Here is a 16,364-nt window from a genome sequence, read left to right as displayed (position 1 = left end):
GGTTCGGAAGCAAAGTCATGTCTCCCCCGAGAGTAACTTCTCCTTTGAAGGATGAGCTCCTGGTCCCCTACTGTGCCCCAGACCCAATGCCTGACTGCTGACATCAGGTCAGTCTGAGCTGTTCACCACCCACTGGGTTATTCGGGCCGAGAAACCGTCAGGTCACGCATGGCGGCACCAATCTGCCACCGCATAGGAACGGCGTCTCGGAACTCCAGCTGGTCAGGAAGGGACAAAGATGCAGAGAGGAGAGGTGGCCAGGACTCCTGGAAAATGCATCCTTTGACCCATTACCATCCTCCCTCGCCCCCAGCTTCACGGGGACTTCCTTACGAGCTTTGATGGAAGACAAAAAACTTAGGCTTGGTTGATACATGGTTCTGAACTGGCTTCTGTCACCGGCCAGAAGTAACTTAGAGTGATGCAGCGCTAGTCCGGCTGATCCTGAAGATGGAGGAGGAGAAAGCCATCCAGCGGGCCGAACACCCAACACCACATGTGTTTGTCCTCTTTATCAAGACAGAAAGGTGGCCACAGGTGGGATGGACACCAACTCCAGAGATTCCAGAGATGTACCAGTGGTTGCCCAGCATGCCCCGGGGCTTAGAAAGAGGAAGCTGGTGACCTGGAATCTGAAGGAAGGGTCTGGGGTGGCCCTTCTGGAGCAAACACAGCTGTGAAGACGCTCTTGCCCCGTCAGGTGCACAGAAGGGCGTCCATGCAGACAGAGGAGGCTCTGGAATCCAGGCAGACCACTTGGGGGGAACGTCTCCCCAGCTGCCCTGGTGCCTGCTCAGGGTCCCTCACAGAGTGGCCGTGGTGGCAGGGAGGGTGATTGTTGTGGACTGAGTTATGTCCCCCAAAAAACATACATACAAGTCCTAACACCTAGTACCTGTGACCATGATGATTTAGGGCAGGGTCTTCTTCGCAGATGGAACCAACTTAAGATGAGGTCATTAGGCTGAGCCCCAACCCAATGGACTGGTGACATTCTAAGAAGAGGATAAGGCCATGTGACGACAGAGGCAGAGATTGAAGTGACATAGCCACAAGCCCAGGAATACCTGGGGCCGCCAAAAGCAGGAGGGGGCCGGCAGGACCCTCCCTTGGAGCTTAGGACGGAATCCCCTGGATTTCAAACTTCTGGCCTCCAGACTGGGAAAGAACAAATTTCTGCCGTTCTAAGCCCCCTGGTCGGTGGCACTTTGCTGGGTGACCCGTAAACAAAGGTTAGGCTGGGGTTCAGTGATGCGGGCTTCAGGCCAAGGTCAGCCCCGTCACCTCTGCCCTGTGACTTACCTGCCCCAAACAGAAGCTCCCCCTGGGACCCTCGTGCGGCACACTTTCCTGGGCATTTGTGCCACCCGCTGGTGTCTGGCAGGTGACCCTGGACCTCTGCCATCACAGAGCGGCAGCATGTTGTCCTCTCCGCACGGAGATCGCCTTCCCTGCCGTGAGGCCTCGGAGGGCTCAGCCGCCTGTGGACGTGCGTTACACACCCGTCCCCATGCTGGCACTCCACCCAGCACTGCTCCCGACCAAAGATGCCCATTCATGGTAAAAGTATGTGGGTGGGCTCAGCGATGGGCGCTGCCCTCCCGTTTCTCTGGTCCCCGTCACGTCAAGCCTACTGAAGTCTCCGTCCGGTGCCAGTTGGGCTGCCACACCATGAAAGGCTGGGCCTCTGTCCCAGGGTGTGATTTATGTCTTGAATCAACAAGCTGCTTGTCCCAAGGCCAGATTCCAGGTCCAAGAAGCCAGGGGCAGAAGTGGTGCCTCTCACTCACACCTACTAAACCAGGACCTTTGCTTCCCGACCCTGCGGCCTTGGACTCTCCTGGTTCAGATGCCCTGATTCCCGAGAGAGATGCTTCCTCCAATTGACATAACAGTGGTTCCACGGAATAGAAGTCGAGACTGGCAGCTGGCCATTGGGGCCCCGCCTACCCCTGAACCAACTGGCCCGGTGACAGTGAGTGTGCCACCGGGGGCCGTTGATGCCCCCTGCAAAGGGGACATTGGAGGAGGAAGACTGGGCCCCAGGGCACCCCCCCCCCCCCAGTGTGAAAGTCAGTGGAGAAGCACAGCATCTGAAAAAGGGCAAAGCAGGATGCCCGAGGATTCAGACCCTTTAACGAGGTTACACTGAGTCACCCCACCCGGACAGAACCCCAGCCAGCTGAGATGCCAGGTGAGCCAAGGAGACAGATGGAGCAAAGATGGTAAATGTGGGCTGTGCCTCAGGGTCGGGTGTGGAACCCAGACTACAGCCCCATCACATCCGTGCGCCTTCTCATACAGGCGCATGCACGTGCGCGTGCGTGTCCTGGTTCCCTTCTCCCGCGCTCTTCCTTTCCCGTTGTTATTTGATTAATATACGGTGGGCAGTGGTTAACTTGACAATCTATTCTATGACTCCAAAATGTTCACATACGTACATTTATTCAAAAATATACAAAACATATGACATCACAACTGAACTAAGAGAGAAACGAAACTTGCCAGAGATGAATGCCGCCACTGTCACCAGGAAACGCGTGTCGGGATGCTGGGATCTTGTCGCCCCTTTAACAAAAGGAGGTGACAGTGTCTTTGTTTTTCTGACGGGTAATTGCATCTCGTTAGGCAGAAGCACTCACAGGTTGCCATCGTCGACCAGGGCTGGACGTACATCCAGGTAAGAGGGGTGCGTCCAGCCAAGGGGAGGCCAGTGCTGGCCGTCTGATATGTTGTCTCTGGGCTCCCACCTGCCCTTTCACACACTGGGCTGCTGGGTGAGGACCCCGCCGATGACGTCCCCCTGGCCAGCCGGCCTCCTGTGCGGCTCTGCCAACTGGGGCCCTGGAGGGTGGTGGGGAGGCAGGTGAGGGCAGTGGGGAGGCAGGTGCTGGCGGAGAGGACATTTATACGTCGCCCCTGTTACTTTCGTCCCAGGCACTGGCCCCTGGTCCCGTCGGCCACAGTTGATGCTGGCCGCCAGCTTCTTTCAGCAGAACCAGCCCGTGGTGCCTCACAGGGGCACCAGCAGCCGCTGGGGAGGCCCCTGCTCAGAAGAGAGACGCCCCCAGGCCCATGGGCTCCTCTCGCAGCTCCTGGGTCCTGAAGACTCACGCCTGTCTCGCTGCAGGTCCTGTCCCTGGGTCACACGCATGACCCCTTGGGCCTTCCCAATGCTCCTGAACCAGCGCCTCCGTTGAATCCCTGTGCTCTGGGCTCCTGGCTGGGCCCTGGCTGAGCAGACCTCCCGGCTCGGCATGTGGGAACCTCGTGGTTGCACAGACAGGCTGCGCCGGATGCCCGGCCGGCGGAAGCCATGCTCCTCAACGTCGCAGCCAGGAGCTATGATGACGCCTGCTGGAGGGGAACCATTCATGACCAGCCCTGACGTCACTTCCCACGTGCCCCTGCCAAAACGCACCAGCCCACGTGAGCCTCCCAGCAGCCCGTGGGGACCACTGTGACGCGCTGCACCGTGCCCCCCAGGTCCACGTGCTGAGGTCCTCACCACCAGGACCTCAGAATGGGACCTTCTTGGGGATTAGGGTCTTAGCAGATGTAATTAGTTAAGATGAGGTCCTACTGGAATCGGGTGGCCCCTAATCCCATAGGACTGGTGTCCTTCGAAAAAGGGGATTTTGGACACAGACATGCACTGGGAGATACTGTGTGGGGACAAAGCAGAGCTGGGGTGTTGCGTCTATAAGCCAAGGAACTGCAAGGAGAGCCAGCAAACCACCAGAGTCTGCGGGAGAGGCCGGGGGCGAGTCTTCCTCATAAGGGACTCAGCAGGAACCAGCCCTGCGGACCTGGATCTCAGACTTCGGGCGGGGAGAGAGGGCTCCCTGCCATCTGAGCCCGGCCATAGGGCCGTGTGACGCGGCTCCGGGACACGCCCCCCACAGCGCCCCACCAGTGCTGGAGGCATCTCCATGCCCAGGGTTTGCTGCATGTCTGCAGGTCACCCGGCGCTGGCTTTACATCCCTGGGCTCACAGCCGGCTGGACCCTCCCACCTGCCCGACAGGTGCCCCAACAGGCACCAGCACATTGAGGGTGAAGATGGCAGGTCCGCTCGAGAGGCGAGCACTCTGGGTGGGTCTCGTGGGGGACGTGGCCACAGCACCTGGAACTCGGGGCCCCCATGAGAACATTCACGCTGGGCCCGGCCTCCTGCCCTCCAGCAAATTGGGGCGAACTTCCAGGGGCCTGGGGAGGGCTTAGCTGTCCAAGGGCTCCCACACAGAGCCCCTTCCCATTGAGGCAGTGACACAGTGCAAACAACACAGCGGACACCCCAGGACCCCGAGTTTGAGCCCCTCTCCTCCCCCCCACTCTCTCCAGATCCCCCAGCTGGATCTTCTGAGGAAGTTCCTTAACTTCTCCACCCCTGAAGGGACAGTTACCACCAAGACCACGACTGTAGCTATTCACAGGGATGTCACTGAGCCGAGATGCGTTGCACCCCGAAGACAAGGGAAGGGGGCTCTGGAGAGAGCGGTCTCCGTGCTAAGCAGGACGCGCGCCGGGCAGCGCCAGCCGAGGATGCGGGTACTGCTGCTGGTGCTAGCGGTGTGGACCCGGCCGTGGCCCGCTGGGATTGGAACTGTCCACGCACGCCCAGGGATGCTGGGACAGGGTGGGGGCCAGAGCTGCCCTAGGCACCATCGGAAGCCCCATCCTGGGCTGCAGACCACCAGGACCCTGGGGACCACAGGCCCGGGGGTCCTCACGCTGAGGATGGGAAAGTCAGAGCGGAGCTAGGCCACAGCCGCCCAGCCGGGGGCCGCCCCCATGACCCCAGCGCGTGGATTCACACTCCAGAGGGTCTTCTAGGAAGCGAGTCGGGTCAGAGGGTGCAGGCCCTTCTCAGGTCCTTGACAAACTCAGCACCTTGTCCTCCTGAGAGGTCTGGACGGTGGGGCAGCCGAAGAGAGTCCTCAAGGCCAGCAGACTGCAAGGCCTCAGAGGCCCTGTGGCCCCCCAGGTGTTGTGTGCGCATGTGTGCATGTGTGAGTGTGCACATACACGTGTGAGCCTCTGGGGGGCGCCTCTGTGCATTTGTCAGGTCTGTGCCCATCTGTGCGCGTGCAGGCATCTCACGAGAGCGTGTGTGGGCGTGTGGGTTGCTGCATGGCCGCATGCCGTCGCGCTCAGAATCGAAAAGAGAGAAGAGATCCTCTCTCTCCCCTGCCTTCCCCACGCCCGACATGGATCTGGCTCCCTGCTCCACGGACAGCAGGCCTGGGGGTCCCTGAACAGAGCAGAGACGTCTCCCTGCAGGACCCCGTGCAAACCTCCGTGTGTCCAGGAACCCAGGCCCCGACGTGTGGTGGGCGCGGGCCAGGCTGCACGTTCGCTCCTCTCTCGTCTGCACCCTGGCCCAGGAACAACGTGGGAGTTCAGTGGCCAGAGCCACCCGAGCTCAGGATCCTCCCACAACACCTTCCCCAGAAAGTCCCCGCTGGCAGGGCCGCTCACGCGAGGCCAGTCAAGAGGACACCCCAGGGAGGGGCACAGAAGGACGGCATGCCAGAGAGAGGCTGGATGGGGAGGGGGGAGCCGGCACCCCCGTTCTGTGCCAGCAGGCCCTGTGTGGCCTTGGGAGATGTCGGGCTCTCACTCCGAGTCTCAGCTTCCCCACCTGATCCGAGGGGCGGCCGGGTCGTCCCAGCCCTTCCAGAGCCATGCTCCAGTGATGGCGTGTGAGGGGACGCCCCGCGGGCCTTGCCTTGGGCCGACCCCGGCTGTGGACGCAGTCCCACCTCCAGCCGAGCCCTGACTGCCAGAGCTCCAGGTCTGGAGGGGGCAGGGCCTGCCCGCCCACCAGGCCAGGGTCTCCCCCGCCTCCCCACCCCCTCCTGGCAGCAGTGCCTTCTCTCTGCTTTCCTGGGCTGTAGCTCTCGGCCTAATTATCTCTAACCTTCTGTTCGAAGACCCCTGTCCTTGCCTGATAAAAACCAGTAACTTTGAAAGCAAACTGGGTCTTAATTTTCCTTGACAGCCCTGCTTGAAGCTCGCGGCCGGGCTGGGCTTTAATTAAATGCACATTTGTATTCCAAACAAATTAAGTACAATTAAGGACCCCGAGTTATGGGTATCTATCACTCCGTGATGTTTTTGTAAAAATTACCCCATCGAGATCAAAGCCGGAGGATCCCTGCCTTAATTGCTTCATTAGGGCGCCGTGCACCAGGCTTCGAAAGGACCGGCCCTGGTGTCTCTTTGGGAATTACCCAAACGACGGCTCTCAGAGTAATTGCTTCCATATTTCTTTCTCGGAGACGTTCCGGCCTCCACGGATCAACTGCAAGGGCTTCAGGAACCCAGCTCTGCTCCGGTCCCCGCACCAGCAGCCGAGGCGTTTTCGTGGCGCCTGCACTGAGGCCCCGCTGGGCTGACTGGTGGGTGGGCTGCCCCCTGCCCTGCCCTGCCCACGCTTGGCCTCTCGGCCGGGCAGCTGGTGGCCCAGGGGGCACGGCCCAGGCCAGTCCACAGGTCCCCCAGACAGGCCGACGTGCACCACACGGATCTTGACAGGTTGGTGTCCCCCGCACGGCCCACTCCTGGCCTCCCCGCTGCGGCTCCAAACCCCTGCTGAAGTCCCAGGCCTGTGGGGACCCAGCCACTTGCACGAGGCTGCAGGCAGGGGCCGAGCAGGGTCAGGAGGAGGCCCAGCAGCCCTGGCCTCCAGCCCTGCAGCCACTGCAGATGGCCCTTCCACCCACGGGGCACCTCACCTGGGCCCACTCGGAAGGCCTCCTGTGTCGCCAGCCCCCGAGTGGGGGACGTGCGGGACCTTCCATGTGACCCCTCCAGGAGAGGGGAGCAGAGCCTCCACAGGGGTCCTGGCCACACGGCTGCCAAGGGAGGGCCTCTCACGCCAGCCCAGCTCCTCCTGGGACCCTGCGTGGGTGCCGACAGCTGGGCCAGGACTACAGTGGCCCCAGGGCAACGTCCCAACTAGAGCTGTCAGATAAACAAGACATTGTTTTTAGTACAAGTGTGTCCCATGCTGCCCTGGGGGCGTCCTCACACCCAAAATGACTCACGTGTACCTGAAATCCAGGCGTACCTGGGCATCCTGCATTTTATTTCCTTGCATTCCGCCCCGCCCCGCCCCGGCCAGAACATCTGGAAGCGGGTGGAGAGGACACGGACCCCAGGTTCTGCTAAAGAATTTGCTTGTCCTCCGCAGCACCCCGGCCTTGGTGGACAAACGCCTGACAGGCAGCACGGTGGCTGGTTCTCTCCAGAGACACCCCAAGGCCTGAGAGCACCCAGACACCCTGCCCTCCAAGCTGTGCCTGTGGCCTAACCCAGGGCCTCCTGCCCAGCTGCCCCCGCCGCCCGCCCACTCCTCACAGCCTCCTGCCCAGCTGCCCCCGCCGCCCACCCACTCCTCAGAGCCTCCTGCCCAGCTGCCCCCGCCGCCCACCCACTCCTCAGAGCCTCCCTGCCCAGCTGCCCCCGCCGCCCACCCACTCCTCAGAGCCTCCTGCCCAGCTGCCCCCGCCGCCCACCCACTCCTCAGAGCCTCCCTGCCCAGCTGCCCCCGCCGCCCACCCACTCCTCAGAGCCTCCTGCCCAGCTGCCCCCACCGCCCACCCACTCCTCACAGCCTCCTGCCCAGCTGCCCCCACCGCCCACCCACTCCTCAGAGCCTCCTGCCCAGCTGCCCCCGCCGCCCACCCACTCCTCAGAGCCTCCCTGCCCAGCTGCCCCCGCCGCCCACCCACTCCTCACAGCCTCCCTGCCCAGCTGCCCCCGCCGCCCGCCCACTCCTCAGAGCCTCCCTGCCCAGCTGCCCCCGCCGCCCACCCACTCCTCAGAGCCTCCTGCCCAGCTGCCCCCGCCGCCCACCCACTCCTCAGAGCCTCCCTGCCCAGCTGCCCCCGCCGCCCACCCACTCCTCAGAGCCTCCCCGCCCAGCTGCCCCCACCGCCCACCCACTCCTCAGAGCCTCCTGCCCAGCTGCCCCCGCCGCCCACCCACTCCTCAGAGCCTCCCTGCCCAGCTGCCCCCGCCGCCCACCCACTCCTCAGAGCCTCCTCTGCAGACAGGTGAACCAGCGCCCTCTTGGACCGCAAACTCTAGGACTCTCCAGCCTAAAAAAGAAAAAGACCCCATCACATCCCGGGGACCCCCAGACTCTCTCACTCAGTCTCATCTTTGAGCCCATCCCACAAACACTGACCAGTTATGGAGGGTGGAGGAAGGGGCGTCGGGAGTGGCTGGCAGTGGCCCCGACACCCTCGGTCGCTGCTGGGCCAGGAGCTGCTGGGGGCGCAGACCTCATCCCCACCCGGTCCTCCCCGAGTCCACCCTACATCTCAGCCACAGGTCAGGACAGCACCAAGTGCATTACCTCCACGCCATGCGTCCTGGAAGGTGCCCATCACATGGGGGACGTTCTGTCAGTGCCACATCGCAGATTGAGAGTGGGGGTCTTAATCCCAGGACCCCAGAACCAGAGCAGAACTCGTTTAGTGGGAATGGAAACGTCAAGGATGGATGCGCTCACCTAAAGGGGAGCTAAGGGCACCCATGGCTGATCCCGGGCCCCGTGGCTGGAGTGGATGGACGCAGCAGAAGAGCAGTTGCTTCTCGACGGTGTCAGGCGGACTGGAGTGGACTCTCTGCCCCAGACAAGACCCCGCCAGGGTCCCAAGCCACCGTCCACACCAAAGCTGCTGCTCACAGGACGCCCCTGGTTACAGGGAGAGCGCTGGACACTTCCCCAGGGCACCCGCTGCCCACTGCCCGGAGCTGTGCACATGCTCAGGACCCACATGAGGCAGAAGAGGCTCCCGGTCTGTCTCCGGAAACCATCCACACTGCAGGAAAGCGATGTCTCTTAACCTGCTCTGCAGGGAAATCCTCAGATGCCAGAGAGGGGCCGGCCCTGCCAGACCCTGCTGCCACTGATGGCCCTGTGTCCCTAGAGCTCCAGGCCTGCCCATCAGGGAGGCCATCTCCTCTCCACTTTGCAGGGAATCACACATGGGAACAGTGCTTCCCATACTGTGTTCCGTGGAACACTAGGGGTTCCACGAGCAGTGAAAGCCTCAGCATTTATTCTCCCCTCCCCCCGTTAGGGCTGGACTGAGGCTGGACGCGGACCTTCTGATATCCTTCCACAGCCCGCCCGTGGGGCAGGTGCTGCTAAAGTCTGTGAAGGCTCAGAGGCTAAGCGGCTGTCAGTCACGAGGCGGGGAGGGCTGGGTGGGAAATGAACCAAGCTGGCTTCCAGGACAAGGCCCATCCCAGCAGCCACCCAGGTGGGGCGAGTCCTCTCCCTTCCAGGTCCAGGTGCACACGCAGCCCTCCTCCTGAGGGTGCATCTGGAGTGCAGGGACTGTAGCGCCGTGGCTCCCGGCCAAGCTGGACAGTGGTGTGTCATGGGCGGCCCAGGACACCCGCTGGGCTCGTTACCCACCAGCCAGCCTCACGCTGACGCGCTAATGGACGATACATTGTCGGTTAGCATGGCAGGGACGGGCCCGGGGCTCCCACCGTGAAACTTTAAGTAGAAATCAAAACAGGCTCTGAGATGGGTCAGTGGGGAAACGCCTGGGTCCGTCTGCTGGTGAAGCCTCCGCAACGAGTCCGAACCCCTGCAGACCTCCCTGGGGAGCTGCCTCCACAGAGACCCCCACGTTCCCACGGAGGGTGCAGCCCAAGGAGGGGTGGCCCGGCGTCTGGACGCGCCCCTCTGACTCCCCTTGGAGCTCTCTGAGGTCTTGTTGAAAGGGGCCCCCACCTACCCTTGCTCCCCCACCCCCTTGTCCTGGAGCGAGAGCCTTGGGTGGCCCCTGGTCGAGGCTTCTGGTGGCAGGGGTCCCCCCTCTCCCCACCACACACAGGACCGTCAGCTCCACTATCAAGGGAGAGGTAACAATGAGAAGATCCTCTCCCCCTACAGCAAGACTCCTCACCAGGGCCCCACGGCCCCCAACCCCGCCCTCCTCCCCCGTTCAGCTCCCAGCCAGGCCTTCAGAACCACCCAGCCCAGAACAGCTCTGGCAGGGTCGGTGGGGCACCCTCACCCACCAATCCCTCCTCTGTTTCTCCATCCTCCCCTGGCAGCCCCGTGGTGGCCTCTGACATAGGCCATGACTGCCTGCAGCTTGGCCCCCCGGGGCCTACGGCTGCAGGATCCCACCCCCACTCTCCTTGGCCTGGCCGCCCCTTCTAGGTCCCTTCCTCTGTTCTCAGCCCCCCGCCTCTTTGTGTGGGGTCCCCAGGGCCCAGACTTGTGCCTCATCCGTCCACACTCAGAGACTCCCTCAGGCTCGGCCTCAAAGCCCACCCCCAGGTGTGGCCCGAGCACCCAGGGCCAGCAGCCCACCTGAGCCCTGACTGCCTCACCTGAGCGTTGGGTACCTGCTGGGCTCAATGTCAGGGCTGCAGCCAGCACCGTCCACACCCAGCCAGGGTGGTCCCCCCAACACTGTCCTCAGGCCAGGGACTGGTGACAAGAAGGGGGTCCCCCACTGTGTGCCTGACTCGGGGCCCCACGGAGGAGTCTCCCCACTCCACCATCCCAGCACAGCCCGTGCTACCTCCTGCCCACGCAGGCCCCTACGGCTGCCTAAAAAGACATTTTCCCCCGAGGAGCCCTCAGGACCCTGAATCCGGCAGCCCCCTAAGCCCCCCGATGCGGCCTGACCCCTGACTGGAAACGGCACTCCACCTGCACCTGCTGCCACCCCAGGAAGGAGCTTGGGAGCTGGAGAGAGAGAGTGAAGCTGAGGAGGCCAAGCAGGAAGCCCTGCCCTTGACTTGGGGGGTGGCCGGGCCCCCAGACCACCTCCCATCCTGCCTCAAAGTGCAGCAGCGAAGGGAAGGTTCCAGTCACGGCGCAAGCTCTGGAGACCTCACAGTGACGGCCTTTCCCTGCGGATGGGGTCCCTGACATGCTGCTGGCCGCTTGGAGCCTGTGCCTCAGGACACCAAGGCTACCCCCGCTGGAACGACCCCCAGCGCCCTCCCCACTTGGCATTGATGACCCCCTGCTGTGTCCTGGCTGCTGGAGATACAGAGGACCCCACCCCCGCCCTCAGGGGAGGTGGCGTCTGCTGGGGAGAGACGCAGGAGCCTGGGCGCCATCCTCCCACCTCCACACCCCTCCCCTCTGTGTCTAGCGCCACCTCCATCCTGGCCCCTCTGGTCCTGCTCCCCAGAATGCAGTCTGGCACCTGGGGTGCTGCTGGGGTGCCTGACACACCCTAAGTTACACCCTCGCATGAGTCCTCCTCTTGAGGGCAAGCAGAACTCGCGACTTGCTTCTGGCCAGTAGAATATGGCAAAGGTGCCAGGAGCCATTCCCTTGAGAAGGTGGCATTAGGTGAGAAAGACTCATCTAAGCCACCCGGAGCGACATTGTCCTGCTGGCCTTGCAGACATGAGCTGCCAGGAGAGACCCCCACGGGCTGGGGCTTTTGGTGGCCTCTAGGAGCTTGGAGTGGCCCCTGGTCTCCAGCCAGCAGGAAGACAGGACCATTCGTCCCATAACCACAAGGAAAGGAATACCGCCAGCGCCTGCAGCAGGCAGGAAGCAGCCCCTCCCCGAGTCGAGCCCACAGATGAGAGCGCAACCCGGCCGACACCATGAGTGCAGCCTGGAGAGACTCCGAGCAGAGGACCCAGCCAGGCCGTGCTGGACTCCTGACCTTTGGAAACCGCGGTGCTCAACGTGTGTTGTTTCAAGCCGCTCAGCGTGCAGTGCTCTGTTCCCCAGCACAGATGACTGAGGCACAAACACAAGGCCAGTGTGGGTCCTGCCAGTGAACGCCAGGTACAGATACTGAACAGGCACCCTTCCACCAGGAGCCCCAGAGCTCCGTATCTGCTGCCCTCCCGGGGGGCACCGACTGCCTCTGCTCACTGCCCCCCACCAAGGGGGGCGAGCCTGGACATGGGCACACATGGGCACACACTGGCCTGGTGCAGCCCCATGCACTCGGGGATCCCCGACGTATGCATGCGGACATGCGCATGGGGGGTGGTGAGGAAAGGGGCAGAGCAGCGAGTGCACAGGCCAGTCCTGCTCTTGAGGCAAGGTGGGCAGAGCAGGGGGTGCTGGAGGCTCCGGGGCGGCGTCTGAACAAGTGTACAGGCTGGTTAGAGCCAGCGGTGCCAGGAGGGCGGGACTGTGCCTGGGAGAGCTGTGGGGACACAGAGGACCGAGAGTCACCGTCAGGCTGGGCCATGAGGCCCTGAGACATGGTGGGAATGAGGCTTAATTAAGAGGGGGCTGGGCTCCTCCCCCAGAGACCCCAGGAGCCCAGCTGGGGCTGAAGCCGGGCATCCCCACGGGCCCTGCCAGTTTCTGTGGCCACCTGAGTGGCCTGGCCAGGGTCAGGGAGGGAGGGGATTCCACAGGACAGGGTGTCAGTGGTCTGGGGAGGGGGCCAGATGTGGCCTGGGGAAGAGATATCTGGACAGTGGTCGAGCAGCAGAGGGGTCGCCAGAGCTCAGCAACAGGGCCTGGGCTCCAGGGTTTGGGGGCCAGCAAGAGTTTAGGAAGGTCGTGGGGGGCGTTTGGGGCAGGCATAAGTTCACCCTGGGATATGGGGCTTGGGGGGCTCACAGCACCATGGAGGAGATGGGCCAGGGGCACTGGGGGTGGGGGGCAGGTAGGCTCAGGGTCCACTCCAAGGTCACCAGCAGGGGTCACGACCTCAGGTGAGAAATAAAGCATTTTGGGTAAAGAAATGTCTCAAAGGGCTTCCCTGGTGGTGCAGTGGTTAAGAATCCGCCTGCCAATGCAGAGGACACGGGTTCGAGCCCCGGTCCGGGAAGATCCCACATGCCGTGGAGTAAGTAAGCCCGTGCGCCACAACTACTGAGCCTGCGCTCTAGAGCCCGCGAGACACAACTACTGAAGCCCGCATGCCACAACTACTGAAGCCCGTGCACCTAGAGCCTGTGCTCCACAACAAGAGAAGCCACCGCAATGAGAAGCCCGCGCACCGCAAGGAAGACCCAACGCGGCCAAAAACAATAACAAAAATAAAATAAAGATGTGTATCTATAGAGGCTTATATTTTTTAAAAAAGAAAAAGAAATGTCACAGAGGGAGGAGGAGTGGCCAGAGGGGGAGCATTTGGAGCCCGGCCTCCCGGGGGGGTCACTCCCTGCCCCGACCATGGTCACCTGTGACCCCTGGGCAGTGGCCGCGGGGACCACCTCTCCCTGGGACCCCACAGTGAAAATGGGGGGTGCGGGAGGGACACCCCCTGGTGAGTCAGTGTCATAATTAGGGGCCTCTCACGTTGAGTCCTTGTTGGAGGACATCTGGCCCTTCTCACGGGACCTGTCAGAGACTCGTGCTGGGGGGGACGGGGGGCTGGGGGGAGCCCCTCAGCCCTCCAGTGGCCTCTCCTCAAAGAGGATCGGACGTCGGGGGTCTCCACCTGCCCCCAGCACAGGGCTGCCCCAGGCTTCGAACATGCAGAACACAGAGGAGGGTGGGGTCAGGTGGTCTCTGCTCACTGGCTTCCTGAAGCCCCCGGGGGGGTGGGGCGGGCAGGGGATGTCCTGTGCTCTGAGTCCATGCCTGGGGGCACCCAGGGGCTGACCCAGGACCACAGAGGCCAGACCAGGGCAGGCAGCCCTGACCTCACTACCCCTCCCCGCCCCGAGCTGGCACTGGGGTATTGGGGGTGAGGGGAGGCCACTGCCCCCAGAGGGCGATGTTCCAGTGGATGTCGGGCATGGACCTCAACCCGTGTGGGAGTGCAGGACTGTGGGTGACCAGGTGTGCCGGGTCCCTCCTCCCCGCCTCTCCCCCTCATCCCCTCCCCACTGCTCTCCACCCACCCCATACTCAGCCCTTGGTCAGAAGGCCTCGCTTCAGTGTGACATTAACCAGGAAAGTCATTTCTGGCCAGGGCAGCAGAGGCGTTGGAGGGAGGGGTCTGGGTTAGGTCAGGTTCTGTGGGCCCAGTTGACCGGCCCGGCGCTGAGGATGGCGCCCACACCCGGCACACAGGACCAGAGAGCACTCAGCGCCTCCAAGGATGGATCCTGGGGGGAGATGGGCTGGGCGCAGCGGGCTTCTCGGTCGAGGGTGGGACGATGGGGAGCGACAGCGAGGGGCCAGTGGGCGGCATGACAGCTGAGATTGGTGTGTGGCCGGGTCAGCGGGTGGCAGCACAGAAAATGAGTCCCCGGGGCGGCAATAATTTTAAGTGTCAGGGAAAGTCAAGGTCGTACAGCCCTAGTCTGTGACGATTTCTGACCACAAACAAATATATATGAAAACGATCGCCCTGGGCGCCAGCGCCGATGCGCGAGGAGGCTTAACCCCTGTGTGTCCGGGCGGCCGGGGCAGTGGGGCCCATCCACCCTCCCCCAGGTGGCCACAGAGGCCATCCCTTCGAGGGACAGACAAGCACAGCCTCCCATTACCACCCTGCCCCATCCACAGACCCTCCCAGCCCAGCCCAGAGAGCTGAGCGCCTTCACAGAGCCTTTCCACGGTCACCTGCCCTCCACCTCCAAGCACGTCCCCGAATAACGAGATGGAAGACCTCGGAGCCCGAGGTGGGAGGGGCAAGTCGTTACCATGATTATTTATTCATTTGCTCATTTAGACCCCTCTCCCCCTGCTCGGTTCAACCAAGATTTAAGAATGGTCTCCGTGTGTTCACGTGAATCAATAATAGATGCACCATGAACACAGCCGGGCCCCCACCTGCAGCCTCCCCCGTCTAGGCATCCAGGCGTCCGGATGTAAGGCCCTCCTGCCCCGTGCAGGTCCCACATGGCTCAGCTCTGGGGAGCCCTCCTGGGCCCTGGTCCTTCCGCAGGCAGCACTGGCCAAGCCTGGCCCTTCTCTGCAGAGAGAGCTGTTGCTCCAGGCTGGTCAACACCCAGACTGCCCGTCCTCACCAGGATCCTCAATAAAAACAAGGAAACTGCTTCCCACGTGTGGTGCGTTGAACACTATCCCCCAAGTCCACGTCCACCCCAAACCCCAGAATGTGGCCTTATTTGGGAATTGGGTCTCACAGGTGCAGTTAGTCGAGGATTTTCAGATGAAATTATCCTGCACTTAGGAGGAGCCCTATTCCAACGGTGGGTGTCCTTATAAGAAGAGGAGACAGTCACGGGGAGAAGACGGCCATGTGACAGCAGAGGCAGAGGCTGGAGGGATGCGGCCACAAGCCAGGGGACACCTGGAGCCACCAGAATGTGGAAGACGCAGGAAGGATCCCCCCGGAGCCTCTGGAGGGAGCCCAGCCCTACTACACCCTCACTTCAGATTCCTGGCCTCCAGGCTGTGAGAGGATCAGTTTCTCATATGTCAGGCCCCCCAGCCTGTGGTACTTGGTCTGGCAGCCCAGGAAACTAGTCCCAAGGTTGTTCAAGGCGCTGCCCCAGGCCTCCCTGTGCAACCTCGTGGCCCAAGTCGGTCCTGCCCCTGCTCTGTGAATTCCCACAGGCATCAGGTTTCCCCTAAACACCCCACCCCTTCATGCAGAAGTCAGCAAAAACTCTAGGAAATATTTTGATGAAAAAGCGTCCACCTGGTACGGAAGACAGGGTCTTCCTCACTCCTGTACCCAGGGCCCAGAACCCCGCTCCCCAGAAAACAGGGCTCCCCCGCTAAACACCCTGTTGGAGGGCCCCTGTGTGGAGGTGGCCAGGCAGACATGGAGTCTGGTCTCGTCCCGACGGGTGGCAGGGCTCCAAGCAGCAGCGGCAAAGGCAAGCCCGTGATTTCCGCCGGGAGACCCAGAAAGTGGGCACCGCCAGCCGGCAGTGGGGAAAGAATAGGACAACATCGCTCCCGACTCCTGAAAGGACTCACGTTCCGTCAGCCACGTTGGCGCGATGACGGACACTGTGCGGCTTTACCTGGAGGGGCCAGGCCAGCTGCCCCGGTCGCCCCGTGCTTCCCAGAGCCGGGCCGTGCTCGGGAGCCAGGCTGCTATCCACAGGGTCACGCGCGTCCCTTGTTGCCCCTTCCCTGCAGGTGGGCCTGAGCCGTGACTGCGCTGCCTCCCTGAGTGCGCCCCCCTCGTCCTGTGCCGCACGGGGGGACATTGATCGCAAGTGAAACCCACCGTCTGAGCTTGACCGCTGCTTGTTTTCCATAATGGTATCTTCTCAACCTTGAAACTACTTTCTGTTTTGAAAATTATCTGACATCTGAAAATAAGCCGTATCCGAGGACAAAAGCTGGCCGGTGTAGCCAAGACTGAGGAACCAGGAGCAAATAAATGAGTTTTGGGTCTGCTGATCCGGCTGTTGGTGAAGCTGGAACAATATTCCTCCCCAGGCATGCTCGTACGCCAGCCTCTGCTCAAAGGCGGCCGAGGCTCTCACTGCCCCCAGCACTGAGCGCAGCGT

General features: G+C 62.3%; 1 long non-coding RNA gene across 1 annotated transcript in view; it reads right to left on the bottom strand.

The window, feature by feature from the left end:
- Positions 1-2,498: 2,498 nt before the first annotated feature.
- Positions 2,499-16,364, bottom strand: part of LOC137214149 (uncharacterized) — a 70,246-nt gene continuing 56,380 nt past the window's right edge. Inside the window, exon 5 of the long non-coding RNA XR_010938775.1 lies at positions 2,499-3,354. This is a non-coding gene — a long non-coding RNA (uncharacterized lncRNA). The remainder of the gene's footprint in view (positions 3,355-16,364) is intronic.

Source organism: Pseudorca crassidens, chromosome 2 (assembly GCF_039906515.1).
Source record: "Pseudorca crassidens isolate mPseCra1 chromosome 2, mPseCra1.hap1, whole genome shotgun sequence".
In the NCBI taxonomy this organism is placed as follows: Eukaryota; Metazoa; Chordata; class Mammalia; order Artiodactyla; family Delphinidae; genus Pseudorca; species Pseudorca crassidens.
This window is presented reverse-complemented; position numbering and strand designations above follow the sequence as displayed.